The following is a 15131-nucleotide window of genomic DNA, read 5'->3' on the forward strand; positions in this document are numbered from 1 at the left end:
CAGATGACAGACAAGCGCTTTGGGGCTGTCATGTCTCCCTCGTGGCGTGAGGAGGTGGCAGAGCGGTGCACCTCTCTTGGCTAGGCCCTTTGTCTTGGTGTCCTTGGCAAAGAGGCATCCGAGGGGACGTCCCACCATGCCTGTCTTCTCCATCGTGGTTTCCTTCAGGCCTCCAGGCTAAGAGGTTCTTCCTGCACTGTGGCAAAGCTGTCTTCCCGCTCCGGAGGAAAGCTTCCAGGCTTCCCTCAAAGGGGTTTCATTCTGACCCCGCCCACCGAGTCCTGCTGCATGTGCCAGAGGAGATTTCTCTTGGCCTTGCTCATTGCACCTTCGCCTTCCATGACACACACACAGCCCGCCTCCCGGCTGGTGGAGCAGCTCCCACATACGCCACTCAGCCCTCTCAAATTCCCCTGGCTCCTCAAAGACTTCCTCTAAGATCGCCAAGGGATCTTCCTCCAGAGTCTCCTGCAGAGCACCACAAAGAGAGAGTTCAGCTGTCCTGCGGGGACAGCTGAAGAGCCCGAGAGCTGCGCCCCAAAGCTCCTCGAGGCTCCGCACTTTGAAGAGCCCGAGGTCGAGATGCTTCTTTACCTGGCGGCCCCAATCAGCCTGCTCAGGACCAAGCAGCTGCTCCAGCATCGTGGGCTCCTCCACCCCCAGGGCACCGATGGGCCCATGCTCTAGCCCCCGCCGGGGCTGCCTCCGCCAAGAGCAAGTGGCAGGTCAGCACCGCAGCCCCTCGCCTGCTCGGGCCGCGCACCCACAAGCGAGCTCCTCGCTCAAGCAGATGCGATCAAGCGCCTGACTGCTGCCATTAAGAGGCCCCTCGGCCCAGAGGAGGTGGGAGGCGCAAAGGCGGGAGGTGGCACTTGTGCTGAGAGGAGGGGTTCCTGGCGCGGGTGCGGGGTGGGAGGGAAGCTGCCGTTGGAAGTGGCAGGAGCTCTAGAGGGGGGCCGGAGGTGGTCAGGGGTGGCGGGAGGAGTGGGCTGGACGTGGGGATTTGTGCTGGGGAAGCGGGAGTGGGGACGCGAGGCAGCGTTAGGCAGCGTTAGAGAGCGAGCGGCAGGCGCAGGCACTTGGCGAGGGCGCGAGGCCGGGCGGTAAGTGGTCTGCGCAGCAAAGTAGGGCAGGTAAGGTGCAAAGTAAGGCCAGGAAGTAAGGTCGGAGGGAGGCCCGGAAGAGGTCTGCGTACCAAAGGGAGGTGCAGCTGCTGAGCGCTTCCATCATTGGGAGTGCTGAGGTGCAGGCACTGGTGCCCGCGGGTGTCCTGCGATACCCCGCTCGGTACGGGTCGATGCCCCTGCTGCCCTCGCGGGGGTGTGTGCCCAAGGAGGGCCTGCAGAGAGCCTCAGGCCTTGGCTGCAGCCAGCTCTGGGCCAGCTGCGAAGCTTGGCAGGCGGCCCGGGAGGGTCCGCCTCTTCTCCTGGCCCGGGGCATTGTGACTGCGTTGCCGGGGGATGACAGCACTATGACATCGGGGTCCCGGGGCCACGCCGCAGCCTCCCCTGCCAGCTGCCTGCTGGCCCAGCGTCGGCGCGTGGCAGAAGGCCCCTGGGGTGCCAGCCCTCCTGCCGGCCCTAGCCGGACTTTTGCAGGCACAGCACAGCAGCAGGTCCAGGAAAGAAGGCCTGTCTCCTCTAAGCACTATCCTCTTCACGAGAAGCACCACCTCTTGAAGGTTACACAGCGGCTACTGTGCCTGTCAACACTAATCCCAGGGCCTGAGGTGGCTGCCGCCAGGCCTTCCAGCCGTTGGCGTATGCAGTTTGCATCGCAGGTGCCTAGGAGTTCCCAAAAGGTCGGGATCTAAACCCCATCTCTTTAATCGGCTCGTGAAGCAAGCCATTTCCGACTGACCCCCCTGGGTTCAAGTTTGTTGAAGACAGTCCACTCCTGTAGCTAGGGGACAGCCAGATGTGTGTGTACGCTTAGCTGCCTGTGTGGGGGGGGGTAGAACTCAAAGTCAGCCCTCACATTAAACTCTTAGGCGTCAATGCAGGCGACCAGAGATTGAGAAGCTGTTGTCCCAACCAACCTGGCGAACCACAGGTGAGGAGGAGCTTCCCCTGGCTCATCGATAAAGCCTTTGTGAACAACGTTCTGGTGGCTTTTTCCCCCCCCTCCTTGATAGCGTTGCGCAAAGGAAATGGCAGTGAGCAAGGCTCTGGAAGTGCAAAAGCCTGCGCGCTCTCTGGACTTGGACTGCGCAGGAAAGTTCCGATTTCCCAAGCGTCTTGAGCAGTGCTGGCAATTGTTGGTGTAGGCTCAGTTTACTGCCGTCAGCCTCTCCACTAGACCGAGCTCTCAGCCCCCTCTCAGCTCTGCAGGAGCTTTCTGAGGCCTCGCACATTCACCACTGTCTTCTTGTGGGCATGCCACCTTGTTCAGCAGCTAGCTGAGCTGCGCAACTCTCCAGGAGTTGGAGCAGACATCTTGTTGGGCATGACTGGTCTCTTTTCTGGAGACTGCACTTGACCCGTGCAGGCCCATTTTCTCGTTGTAGCTTTGACATTGTCAGGGCGCAGCAAGGGCCAGCTGCTCCCTCAGAGGCTGGGAGCTGGCAGCCAAACGCCAGCTGGCAAGGCAGGGACATCGCCAGCCAGGGCCCCATCCCCCAGTAGCCACACAAGGTGAGCGAGGCACGCCCACGGATGGTAGGCGGGCTCAAGCAAGAGTCCAGACGGTCAGGCGCCTTCGTGGTGATGAGACAGCTCCGAGGTCAAGCCGGGAAACCAATGCACGGGCCAAGGTCAGGCTGAGATCTGATGAGGGTCACTAGGGTGAGAGAGAGCCCGGTGAGGCACATGCCGCCTGTGGATGATGCCCGAGGGCAGCTGAGGAGGTTACCTAAGAAGCCTGGGAGATGTGGAGAGCAGAGGAGGATGCAGACAAGGAGCGGAAGCGGTGTTTGGGGCAGGCTGAGGAGACAGGTGCAGGCATTAGGAGTGGGAAAGAAGAGGAGGTGGGAGGAGAGGCCTAAAGTGGACGGGCAGGAGAGGGCAAGGAGGCAGTGGCCGTGGTGAAGCTTCAGGGTGGTGGCAACTTGGAGAGAAGGGAAAAAAGTACCTTTTTAGGGCCACATCTAGCACCATGTGTTTGAGGAGGTGAGGGCCCCTTCTCCCGCCACGGCTGAGCCCTGCCGTAGGAGAGCTCCAGCTCCAGCCACCCTCACGGCTGGCGCAGCGCCACCCTCGGCCAGGAGACAGTGCTGCCTGAACGTGCCTTGGACACAGGCTGCTGAGACACAGCCGGCCGAGGTAGGGTTGCGGAAAAGGCCAAGCCTCCGAGCTGGCCAAGGAGCAGGACAAGCCCCGGGGGCAGGAGGGTGCAGGCAGCTCCTGACAGCGCAGCTGCAGGAGCAAGCTCTCAGGCCCCAGCCAGGACACGCATGACACAAACAGCACACCTAGGAGAGGATCACAGCACTTCACTTTTATTGCGTGCAGGCAGGCACAGCTGACAAGTGGCAGCTCCTCATGGCTCCTCCAGCCTGGAGCCTTTCCAAACACACGGTGTTTGTTTGGCACAAGCCCCAACACCCCGACGATATGGCAGGAACGGAAGTCCCTGAGCTCCTGCTACCCACTTGCCCCAGGGCAGAGAGCCAGAGAGCTGCAGGGCACAGCTGGTGTCCTGGTCCTGCAAGAGCAGGCGGTCACTGACCTACGGACCTGAAAGGGCCCAGGGGAGCCTTGGCAACGGGCCGCGCTCAGTGCTGCAGAGGAAGGCGAAAAACCCCCAGGGACTGCTGCCAATCTGTCCTGGGGGAAAATTCCTTCCTGACCCCAAACCTGGCGATCGGCTGTTCCCTGCGCGTGTGAGCAAGGCCTGCCACCTGGCCAGCCCTGGGAGGGTTCTCACGCCCACCAGGGGACACCAGCGCTGCCCGACCCCTTTGCTCTCTCCACCTGCAGCCAGCCACCTTTGGGGCTTCAGCCAATGGCAAAAAAAATCCCACAGCCCCGATCGAGCTGCGGGGCAGGGGCGGGGGAAAATCTTTCCTGGGCCCTGCAGGAGGCCACTGGCTGCTCCAAAGCGTTACTTGAGAGGTACGGCACTGATGATGACCACCTGCAACATCTTCACATCCCATCTCCTGCCTTTCCCGGGTGCTGCATCGGGCGCTGAAGGAGATATGCACGGGGAGCTGTGGAACGGTCTCCAGCTGCCGAGAATGGATGTCCGTCCTCTTTGCAGGCCATCCAGTTAACTTTTTCCACCGATCTCCAGCTGAAAAGGCCTGGTGCCCTGGGGGAACCTCGAGGTGTGTGGGGGGGTGTGTGTGGACGGGGTGCCTTCTCACCCTGCCAAGGGCGTTGGGGCAGTCTCTGAAGGACCACAGTTACTTCCAGCTTTGAATCGGAGCCTGCTTGGGGCAGGAATTGGATCAGATGCCCTCCAGAGAACTCTTGCAACATAAATTCTTCCACCGCCTGATGGCTGCCCAGTGGCTGAATCAGTTGTGAGATGTGGCCCTCCGCCTTCGCCTCAGGAAATGCCTGGGCACAGTCTCCGCTCGCAGAGGAATGGCTGCGGAGAGTGGTGGGCGGGCGGCGGGGGTGATGTCACTTTCATTTCCCCCAGTAGGCACGCCCAGGCCAGCGGGGCCCAGCAGCACAGCACGAGTGCAGGAACACACCCTTCAAGCCTGCTTGCCTTGGCCTCTTTGGGTCAGCTCAGCTGACGGGGCTTAGCAGAGGCCTGGGCTTGCAAGAGGCTGACCTCCCTCTGCTTTCCTGAGAGCGCAAACGCTGCCATTGCTGTCACGTGCTATTGCTGTCTGTGTGTTTGGAGGAGGGCCAGGCGGAAGAGGAACAGGATCCGCGGTCTTTCTGAGGCTCGGGCAAGCCGGAGGCCCAATGTTAGAGCAGGTGCTGGGCACTGCAGCAGGACTGTCTCCCTCCAAGTACGTGGTACCCACCAAAAGCCCTTCCTGGCACAGGCCCTTGTCTCATCAGGCTGGAAACTCCGCAGGGAACCTCTTCTGTGCCCATGCTGCTGCAACCTTGCACCCATACAGCCTGGCCTGAGGCGTCCAGCACAGGCGAGCAGAACTGGTAGCCCTGAGAGTCCCTTGTGCTCGGGGGGACGTTTGTGACGTGATGGGGAAGGTCCGCCAGCTTCCCAGCTACAGCAGCTCTGTGAAGCTTTGCCAGGGAGCTCTGACCTCCGATCTCCATCAGCCCCTCTGCAGCCCTCCTCCGAGGGAGGCAAGGACAATACCCTCACACCACGCTGATCAACAGCCATTTCCTGAGGCTCTTTCAAAGACCCATCTCCGCTGCCAGAGGTCAAACTCTGCCAGAGGGCCACTTGGCTCAGCATGCCGGGGAACGTGCTGCGCGTGGGGCAGTGGCCGCAGGCCGGGTCGTGCCGCCACGCCTCGAGCATCACGAGCCGCTCTTGCTAGTTTTACTCAAAGCAAAGAGCACTGCCTCACAACACGCAGCATGGCCCCCATTGCTGACTCCTGCCACCAGATGTAGTCCTGCGAGGAGAGAGCAGGTTCCTGTGCACTGGCATCTGCGTTCCCGGGATGGCAACACTGGCCAGGAAACGGCCATTCAGAAATGGTGAGACGGCGGCTCTCTTGTGGGAGCCTGTGGAAGGGCTGCGGTTCCCTCTCCACGAGAGCAGTGCAGTGGAGCTTTCCCTGGGGAGCTGGAAGCACAGGCTCCCCCTGCGTGACACTCAGCAGGCAAGCACTCTGGAAGGACACCATTTGGAGAGGCCCGCGGGCACAGCAAACGCCTTCCAAAGAGGCCCGAGGAAGACCTTCAAGACGGGAGCGCAAGGCCCTCCGGAACACGGCTTTGCAAAGCCGCTCTTCAGGGGAAGCGGCTTGTGTTTCAGCCACATGCAAACAAAGAGGGCTACAGCTGCACCAAGTGGTGCGCCCAAATTCGAGAGCCACACAGCTTGTCAGGGGCTCAGCGTTTTGCTGCCGCTGAATTACAAACAGCTCCACTGGACACGCCCAACGGAGCAAAGTCCTCGCTCGCTGAGGTGCCGCGGCCAGGGTGGCACATGAGCCCGGCAGGCTGCTTCAGGTTGCCCAAGTCTTGGCAAGCGTTTCTGCCTTTCTTAAGACAGGCGGTCTGATTTCCTGGCTGCTCTCCCTCCTGTTACCTGGAGCAAGGGAGTGCTCCACAGTAACATCCCGCACAGCTCCTCCACAGAGCCAACCGGTCATACGAGAGCCCTGCCTCCAAGGCAGTGCACTGCCTCCAAGCTCTGCGCGAGCGCCAGAACACGGCACCATGCACCTCAACACCAGCATGTGCCCACTGACCTCGCCTGCACATTCCACTGCCACAGCTCCCAAGATGGAGCAGCCCCAAGGCAATTTCTGCCATGCCCGCTTGAGCGCCTGACAGCCACCAGATGCCTGAGGTCGCGGAAAGCTTTTAGAGGGCGGCGGCAAACACCTAGCAGCACACCCTGAGCCAGCGCAAACAAGGCAGAACACAGCCAGCCTGTGAGCTCCAGAAAGGCAGCAGGGTTTTCTGCACCCCAAAAGCACACAACAGCTTTGGCTTTGGCTCAGCGCTGCTGAAGCTCACGCAGCCTCCTCTGAAAGCTGCTGACGCAACACCGATGGCCAACCCAAAGGGAGAAGCAAGAAGGGCAGGAAGGGCAGAGCAAGGGGCAGGCCGAGGTTGGCTCCACTGCACGGGAAAGTGGGAGGGCCACCACCAGGGAAGCCAGTTCCCGGCAGTGTGCTCCCAATGGGGAGCGCAGGCCAGTGTGGCCAGATGACAGACAAGCGCTTTGGGGCTGTCATGTCTCCCTCGTGGCGTGAGGAGGTGGCAGAGCGGTGCACCTCTCTTGGCTAGGCCCTTTGTCTTGGTGTCCTTGGCAAAGAGGCATCCGAGGGGACGTCCCACCATGCCTGTCTTCTCCATCGTGGTTTCCTTCAGGCCTCCAGGCTAAGAGGTTCTTCCTGCACTGTGGCAAAGCTGTCTTCCCGCTCCGGAGGAAAGCTTCCAGGCTTCCCTCAAAGGGGTTTCATTCTGACCCCGCCCACCGAGTCCTGCTGCATGTGCCAGAGGAGATTTCTCTTGGCCTTGCTCATTGCACCTTCGCCTTCCATGACACACACACAGCCCGCCTCCCGGCTGGTGGAGCAGCTCCCACATACGCCACTCAGCCCTCTCAAATTCCCCTGGCTCCTCAAAGACTTCCTCTAAGATCGCCAAGGGATCTTCCTCCAGAGTCTCCTGCAGAGCACCACAAAGAGAGAGTTCAGCTGTCCTGCGGGGACAGCTGAAGAGCCCGAGAGCTGCGCCCCAAAGCTCCTCGAGGCTCCGCACTTTGAAGAGCCCGAGGTCGAGATGCTTCTTTACCTGGCGGCCCCAATCAGCCTGCTCAGGACCAAGCAGCTGCTCCAGCATCGTGGGCTCCTCCACCCCCAGGGCACCGATGGGCCCATGCTCTAGCCCCCGCCGGGGCTGCCTCCGCCAAGAGCAAGTGGCAGGTCAGCACCGCAGCCCCTCGCCTGCTCGGGCCGCGCACCCACAAGCGAGCTCCTCGCTCAAGCAGATGCGATCAAGCGCCTGACTGCTGCCATTAAGAGGCCCCTCGGCCCAGAGGAGGTGGGAGGCGCAAAGGCGGGAGGTGGCACTTGTGCTGAGAGGAGGGGTTCCTGGCGCGGGTGCGGGGTGGGAGGGAAGCTGCCGTTGGAAGTGGCAGGAGCTCTAGAGGGGGGCCGGAGGTGGTCAGGGGTGGCGGGAGGAGTGGGCTGGACGTGGGGATTTGTGCTGGGGAAGCGGGAGTGGGGACGCGAGGCAGCGTTAGGCAGCGTTAGAGAGCGAGCGGCAGGCGCAGGCACTTGGCGAGGGCGCGAGGCCGGGCGGTAAGTGGTCTGCGCAGCAAAGTAGGGCAGGTAAGGTGCAAAGTAAGGCCAGGAAGTAAGGTCGGAGGGAGGCCCGGAAGAGGTCTGCGTACCAAAGGGAGGTGCAGCTGCTGAGCGCTTCCATCATTGGGAGTGCTGAGGTGCAGGCACTGGTGCCCGCGGGTGTCCTGCGATACCCCGCTCGGTACGGGTCGATGCCCCTGCTGCCCTCGCGGGGGTGTGTGCCCAAGGAGGGCCTGCAGAGAGCCTCAGGCCTTGGCTGCAGCCAGCTCTGGGCCAGCTGCGAAGCTTGGCAGGCGGCCCGGGAGGGTCCGCCTCTTCTCCTGGCCCGGGGCATTGTGACTGCGTTGCCGGGGGATGACAGCACTATGACATCGGGGTCCCGGGGCCACGCCGCAGCCTCCCCTGCCAGCTGCCTGCTGGCCCAGCGTCGGCGCGTGGCAGAAGGCCCCTGGGGTGCCAGCCCTCCTGCCGGCCCTAGCCGGACTTTTGCAGGCACAGCACAGCAGCAGGTCCAGGAAAGAAGGCCTGTCTCCTCTAAGCACTATCCTCTTCACGAGAAGCACCACCTCTTGAAGGTTACACAGCGGCTACTGTGCCTGTCAACACTAATCCCAGGGCCTGAGGTGGCTGCCGCCAGGCCTTCCAGCCGTTGGCGTATGCAGTTTGCATCGCAGGTGCCTAGGAGTTCCCAAAAGGTCGGGATCTAAACCCCATCTCTTTAATCGGCTCGTGAAGCAAGCCATTTCCGACTGACCCCCCTGGGTTCAAGTTTGTTGAAGACAGTCCACTCCTGTAGCTAGGGGACAGCCAGATGTGTGTGTACGCTTAGCTGCCTGTGTGGGGGGGGGTAGAACTCAAAGTCAGCCCTCACATTAAACTCTTAGGCGTCAATGCAGGCGACCAGAGATTGAGAAGCTGTTGTCCCAACCAACCTGGCGAACCACAGGTGAGGAGGAGCTTCCCCTGGCTCATCGATAAAGCCTTTGTGAACAACGTTCTGGTGGCTTTTTCCCCCCCCTCCTTGATAGCGTTGCGCAAAGGAAATGGCAGTGAGCAAGGCTCTGGAAGTGCAAAAGCCTGCGCGCTCTCTGGACTTGGACTGCGCAGGAAAGTTCCGATTTCCCAAGCGTCTTGAGCAGTGCTGGCAATTGTTGGTGTAGGCTCAGTTTACTGCCGTCAGCCTCTCCACTAGACCGAGCTCTCAGCCCCCTCTCAGCTCTGCAGGAGCTTTCTGAGGCCTCGCACATTCACCACTGTCTTCTTGTGGGCATGCCACCTTGTTCAGCAGCTAGCTGAGCTGCGCAACTCTCCAGGAGTTGGAGCAGACATCTTGTTGGGCATGACTGGTCTCTTTTCAGGAGACTGCACTTGACCCGTGCAGGCCCATTTTCTCGTTGTAGCTTTGACATTGTCAGGGCGCAGCAAGGGCCAGCTGCTCCCTCAGAGGCTGGGAGCTGGCAGCCAAACGCCAGCTGGCAAGGCAGGGACATCGCCAGCCAGGGCCCCATCCCCCAGTAGCCACACAAGGTGAGCGAGGCACGCCCACGGATGGTAGGCGGGCTCAAGCAAGAGTCCAGACGGTCAGGCGCCTTCGTGGTGATGAGACAGCTCCGAGGTCAAGCCGGGAAACCAATGCACGGGCCAAGGTCAGGCTGAGGTCTGATGAGGGTCACTAGGGTGAGAGAGAGCCCGGTGAGGCACATGCCGCCTGTGGATGATGCCCGAGGGCAGCTGAGGAGGTTACCTAAGAAGCCTGGGAGATGTGGAGAGCAGAGGAGGATGCAGACAAGGAGCGGAAGCGGTGTTTGGGGCAGGCTGAGGAGACAGGTGCAGGCATTAGGAGTGGGAAAGAAGAGGAGGTGGGAGGAGAGGCCTAAAGTGGACGGGCAGGAGAGGGCAAGGAGGCAGTGGCCGTGGTGAAGCTTCAGGGTGGTGGCAACTTGGAGAGAAGGGAAAAAAGTACCTTTTTAGGGCCACATCTAGCACCATGTGTTTGAGGAGGTGAGGGCCCCTTCTCCCGCCACGGCTGAGCCCTGCCGTAGGAGAGCTCCAGCTCCAGCCACCCTCACGGCTGGCGCAGCGCCACCCTCGGCCAGGAGACAGTGCTGCCTGAACGTGCCTTGGACACAGGCTGCTGAGACACAGCCGGCCGAGGTAGGGTTGCGGAAAAGGCCAAGCCTCCGAGCTGGCCAAGGAGCAGGACAAGCCCCGGGGGCAGGAGGGTGCAGGCAGCTCCTGACAGCGCAGCTGCAGGAGCAAGCTCTCAGGCCCCAGCCAGGACACGCATGACACAAACAGCACACCTAGGAGAGGATCACAGCACTTCACTTTTATTGCGTGCAGGCAGGCACAGCTGACAAGTGGCAGCTCCTCATGGCTCCTCCAGCCTGGAGCCTTTCCAAACACACGGTGTTTGTTTGGCACAAGCCCCAACACCCCGACGATATGGCAGGAACGGAAGTCCCTGAGCTCCTGCTACCCACTTGCCCCAGGGCAGAGAGCCAGAGAGCTGCAGGGCACAGCTGGTGTCCTGGTCCTGCAAGAGCAGGCGGTCACTGACCTACGGACCTGAAAGGGCCCAGGGGAGCCTTGGCAACGGGCCGCGCTCAGTGCTGCAGAGGAAGGTGAAAAACCCCCAGGGACTGCTGCCAATCTGTCCTGGGGGAAAATTCCTTCCTGACCCCAAACCTGGCGATCGGCTGTTCCCTGCGCGTGTGAGCAAGGCCTGCCACCTGGCCAGCCCTGGGAGGGTTCTCACGCCCACCGGGGGACACCAGCGCTGCCCGACCCCTTTGCTCTCTCCACCTGCAGCCAGCCACCTTTGGGGCTTCAGCCAATGGCAAAAAAAATCCCACAGCCCCGATCGAGCTGCGGGGCAGGGGCGGGGGAAAATCTTTCCTGGGCCCTGCAGGAGGCCACTGGCTGCTCCAAAGCGTTACTTGAGAGGTACGGCACTGATGATGACCACCTGCAACATCTTCACATCCCATCTCCTGCCTTTCCCGGGTGCTGCATCGGGCGCTGAAGGAGATATGCACGGGGAGCTGTGGAACGGTCTCCAGCTGCCGAGAATGGATGTCCGTCCTCTTTGCAGGCCATCCAGTTAACTTTTTCCACCGATCTCCAGCTGAAAAGGCCTGGTGCCCTGGGGGAACCTCGAGGTGTGTGGGGGGGTGTGTGTGGACGGGGTGCCTTCTCACCCTGCCAAGGGCGTTGGGGCAGTCTCTGAAGGACCACAGTTACTTCCAGCTTTGAATCGGAGCCTGCTTGGGGCAGGAATTGGATCAGATGCCCTCCAGAGAACTCTTGCAACATAAATTCTTCCACCGCCTGATGGCTGCCCAGTGGCTGAATCAGTTGTGAGATGTGGCCCTCCGCCTTCGCCTCAGGAAATGCCTGGGCACAGTCTCCGCTCGCAGAGGAATGGCTGCGGAGAGTGGTGGGCGGGCGGCGGGGGTGATGTCACTTTCATTTCCCCCAGTAGGCATGCCCAGGCCAGCGGGGCCCAGCAGCACAGCACGAGTGCAGGAACACACCCTTCAAGCCTGCTTGCCTTGGCCTCTTTGGGTCAGCTCAGCTGACGGGGCTTAGCAGAGGCCTGGGCTTGCAAGAGGCTGACCTCCCTCTGCTTTCCTGAGAGCGCAAACGCTGCCATTGCTGTCACGTGCTATTGCTGTCTGTGTGTTTGGAGGAGGGCCAGGCGGAAGAGGAACAGGATCCGCGGTCTTTCTGAGGCTCGGGCAAGCCGGAGGCCCAATGTTAGAGCAGGTGCTGGGCACTGCAGCAGGACTGTCTCCCTCCAAGTACGTGGTACCCACCAAAAGCCCTTCCTGGCACAGGCCCTTGTCTCATCAGGCTGGAAGCCCTTGCCCTGAAGAAAGAATGCTATCATCGGGCCAAACTCCGCAGGGAACCTCTTCTGTGCCCATGCTGCTGCAACCTTGCACCCATACAGCCTGGCCTGAGGCGTCCAGCACAGGCGAGCAGAACTGGTAGCCCTGAGAGTCCCTTGTGCTCGGGGGGACGTTTGTGACGTGATGGGGAAGGTCCGCCAGCTTCCCAGCTACAGCAGCTCTGTGAAGCTTTGCCAGGGAGCTCTGACCTCCGATCTCCATCAGCCCCTCTGCAGCCCTCCTCCGAGGGAGGCAAGGACAATACCCTCACCACGCTGATCAACAGCCATTTCCTGAGGCTCTTTCAAAGACCCATCTCCGCTGCCAGAGGTCAAACTCTGCCAGAGGGCCACTTGGCTCAGCATGCCGGGGAACGTGCTGCGTGTGGGGCAGTGGCCGCAGGCCGGGTCGTGCCGCCACGCCTCGAGCATCACGAGCCGCTCTTGCTAGTTTTACTCAAAGCAAAGAGCACTGCCTCACAACACGCAGCATGGCCCCCATTGCTGACTCCTGCCACCAGATGTAGTCCTGCGAGGAGAGAGCAGGTTCCTGTGCACTGGCATCTGCGTTCCCGGGATGGCAACACTGGCCAGGAAACGGCCATTCAGAAATGGTGAGACGGCGGCTCTCTTGTGGGAGCCTGTGGAAGGGCTGCGGTTCCCTCTCCACGAGAGCAGTGCAGTGGAGCTTTCCCTGGGGAGCTGGAAGCACAGGCTCCCCCTGCGTGACACTCAGCAGGCAAGCACTCTGGAAGGACACCATTTGGAGAGGCCCGTGGGCACAGCAAACGCCTTCCAAAGAGGCCCGAGGAAGACCTTCAAGACGGGAGCGCAAGGCCCTCCGGAACACGGCTTTGCAAAGCCGCTCTTCAGGGGAAGCGGCTTGTGTTTCGGCCACATGCAAACAAAGAGGGCTACAGCTGCACCAAGTGGTGCGCCCAAATTCGAGAGCCACACAGCTTGTCAGGGGCTCAGCGTTTTGCTGCCGCTGAATTACAAACAGCTCCACTGGACACGCCCAACGGAGCAAAGTCCTCGCTCGCTGAGGTGCCGCGGCCAGGGTGGCACATGAGCCCGGCAGGCTGCTTCAGGTTGCCCAAGTCTTGGCAAGCGTTTCTGCCTTTCTTAAGACAGGCGGTCTGATTTCCTGGCTGCTCTCCCTCCTGTTACCTGGAGCAAGGGAGTGCTCCACAGTAACATCCCGCACAGCTCCTCCACAGAGCCAACCGGTCATACGAGAGCCCTCAACAGTGCACTGCCTCCAAGCTCTGCGCGAGCGCCAGAACACGGCACCATGCACCTCAACACCAGCATGTGCCCACTGACCTCGCCTGCACATTCCACTGCCACAGCTCCCAAGATGGAGCAGCCCCAAGGCAATTTCTGCCATGCCCGCTTGAGCGCCTGACAGCCACCAGATGCCTGAGGTCGCGGAAAGCTTTTAGAGGGCGGCGGCAAACACCTAGCAGCACACCCTGAGCCAGCGCAAACAAGGCAGAACAGAGCCAGCCTGTGAGCTCCAGAAAGGCAGCAGGGTTTTCTGCACCCCAAAAGCACACAACAGCTTTGGCTTTGGCTCAGCGCTGCTGAAGCTCACGCAGCCTCCTCTGAAAGCTGCTGACGCAACACCAATGGCCAACCCAAAGGGAGAAGCAAGAAGGGCAGGAAGGGCAGAGCAAGGGGCAGGCCGAGGTTGGCTCCACTGCACGGGAAAGTGGGAGGGCCACCACCAGGGAAGCCAGTTCCCGGCAGTGTGCTCCCAATGGGGAGCGCAGGCCAGTGTGGCCAGATGACAGACAAGCGCTTTGGGGCTGTCATGTCTCCCTCGTGGCGTGAGGAGGTGGCAGAGCGGTGCACCTCTCTTGGCTAGGCCCTTTGTCTTGGTGTCCTTGGCAAAGAGGCATCCGAGGGGACGTCCCACCATGCCTGTCTTCTCCATCGTGGTTTCCTTCAGGCCTCCAGGCTAAGAGGTTCTTCCTGCACTGTGGCAAAGCTGTCTTCCCGCTCCGGAGGAAAGCTTCCAGGCTTCCCTCAAAGGGGTTTCATTCTGACCCCGCCCACCAAGTCCTGCTGCATGTGCCAGAGGAGATTTCTCTTGGCCTTGCTCATTGCACCTTCGCCTTCCATGACACACACACAGCCCGCCTCCCGGCTGGTGGAGCAGCTCCCACATACGCCACTCAGCCCTCTCAAATTCCCCTGGCTCCTCAAAGACTTCCTCTAAGATCGCCAAGGGATCTTCCTCCAGAGTCTCCTGCAGAGCACCACAAAGAGAGAGTTCAGCTGTCCTGCGGGGACAGCTGAAGAGCCCGAGAGCTGCGCCCCAAAGCTCCTCGAGGCTCCGCGCTTTGAAGAGCCCGAGGTCGAGATGCTTCTTTACCTGGCGGCCCCAATCAGCCCGCTCAGGACCAAGCAGCTGCTCCAGCATCGTGGGCTCCTCCACCCCCAGGGCACCGATGGGCCCATGCTCTAGCCCCCGCCGGGGCTGCCTCCGCCAAGAGCAAGTGGCAGGTCAGCACCGCAGCCCCTCGCCTGCTCGGGCCGCGCACCCACAAGCGAGCTCCTCGCTCAAGCAGATGCGATCAAGCGCCTGACTACTGCCATTAAGAGGCCCCTCGGCCCAGAGGAGGTGGGAGGCGCAAAGGCGGGAGGTGGCACTTGTGCTGAGAGGAGGGGTTCCTGGCGCGGGTGCGGGGTGGGAGGGAAGCTGCCGTTGGAAGTGGCAGGAGCTCTAGAGGGGGGCCGGAGGTGGTCAGGGGTGGCGGGAGGAGTGGGCTGGACGTGGGGATTTGTGCTGGGGAAGCGGGAGTGGGGATGCGAGGCAGCGTTAGGCAGCGTTAGAGAGCGAGCGGCAGGTGCAGGCACTTGGCGAGGGCGCGAGGCCGGGCGGTAAGTGGTCTGCGCAGCAAAGTAGGGCAGGTAAGGTGCAAAGCAAGGCCAGGAAGTAAGGTCGGAGGGAGGCCCGGAAGAGGTCTGCGTACCAAAGGGAGGTGCAGCTGCTGAGCGCTTCCATCATTGGGAGTGCTGAGGTGCAGGCACTGGTGCCCGCGGGTGTCCTGCGATACCCCGCTCGGTACGGGTCGATGCCCCTGCTGCCCTCACGGGGGTGTGTGCCCAAGGAGGGCCTGCAGAGAGCCTCAGGCCTTGGCTGCAGCCAGCTCTGGGCCAGCTGCGAAGCCTGGCAGGCGGCCCGGGAGGGTCCGCCTCTTCTCCTGGCCCGGGGCATTGTGACTGCGTTGCCGGGGGATGACAGCACTATGACATCGGGGCCCCGGGGCCACGCCGCAGCCTCCCCTGCCAGCTGCCTGCTGGCCCAGCGTCGGCGCGCGGCAGAAGGCCCCTGGGGTGCCAGCCCTCCTGCCGGCCCTAGCCGGACTT

This window comes from Struthio camelus, chromosome 17, assembly GCF_040807025.1.
Source record: "Struthio camelus isolate bStrCam1 chromosome 17, bStrCam1.hap1, whole genome shotgun sequence".
Classification (NCBI taxonomy): Eukaryota; Metazoa; Chordata; class Aves; order Struthioniformes; family Struthionidae; genus Struthio; species Struthio camelus.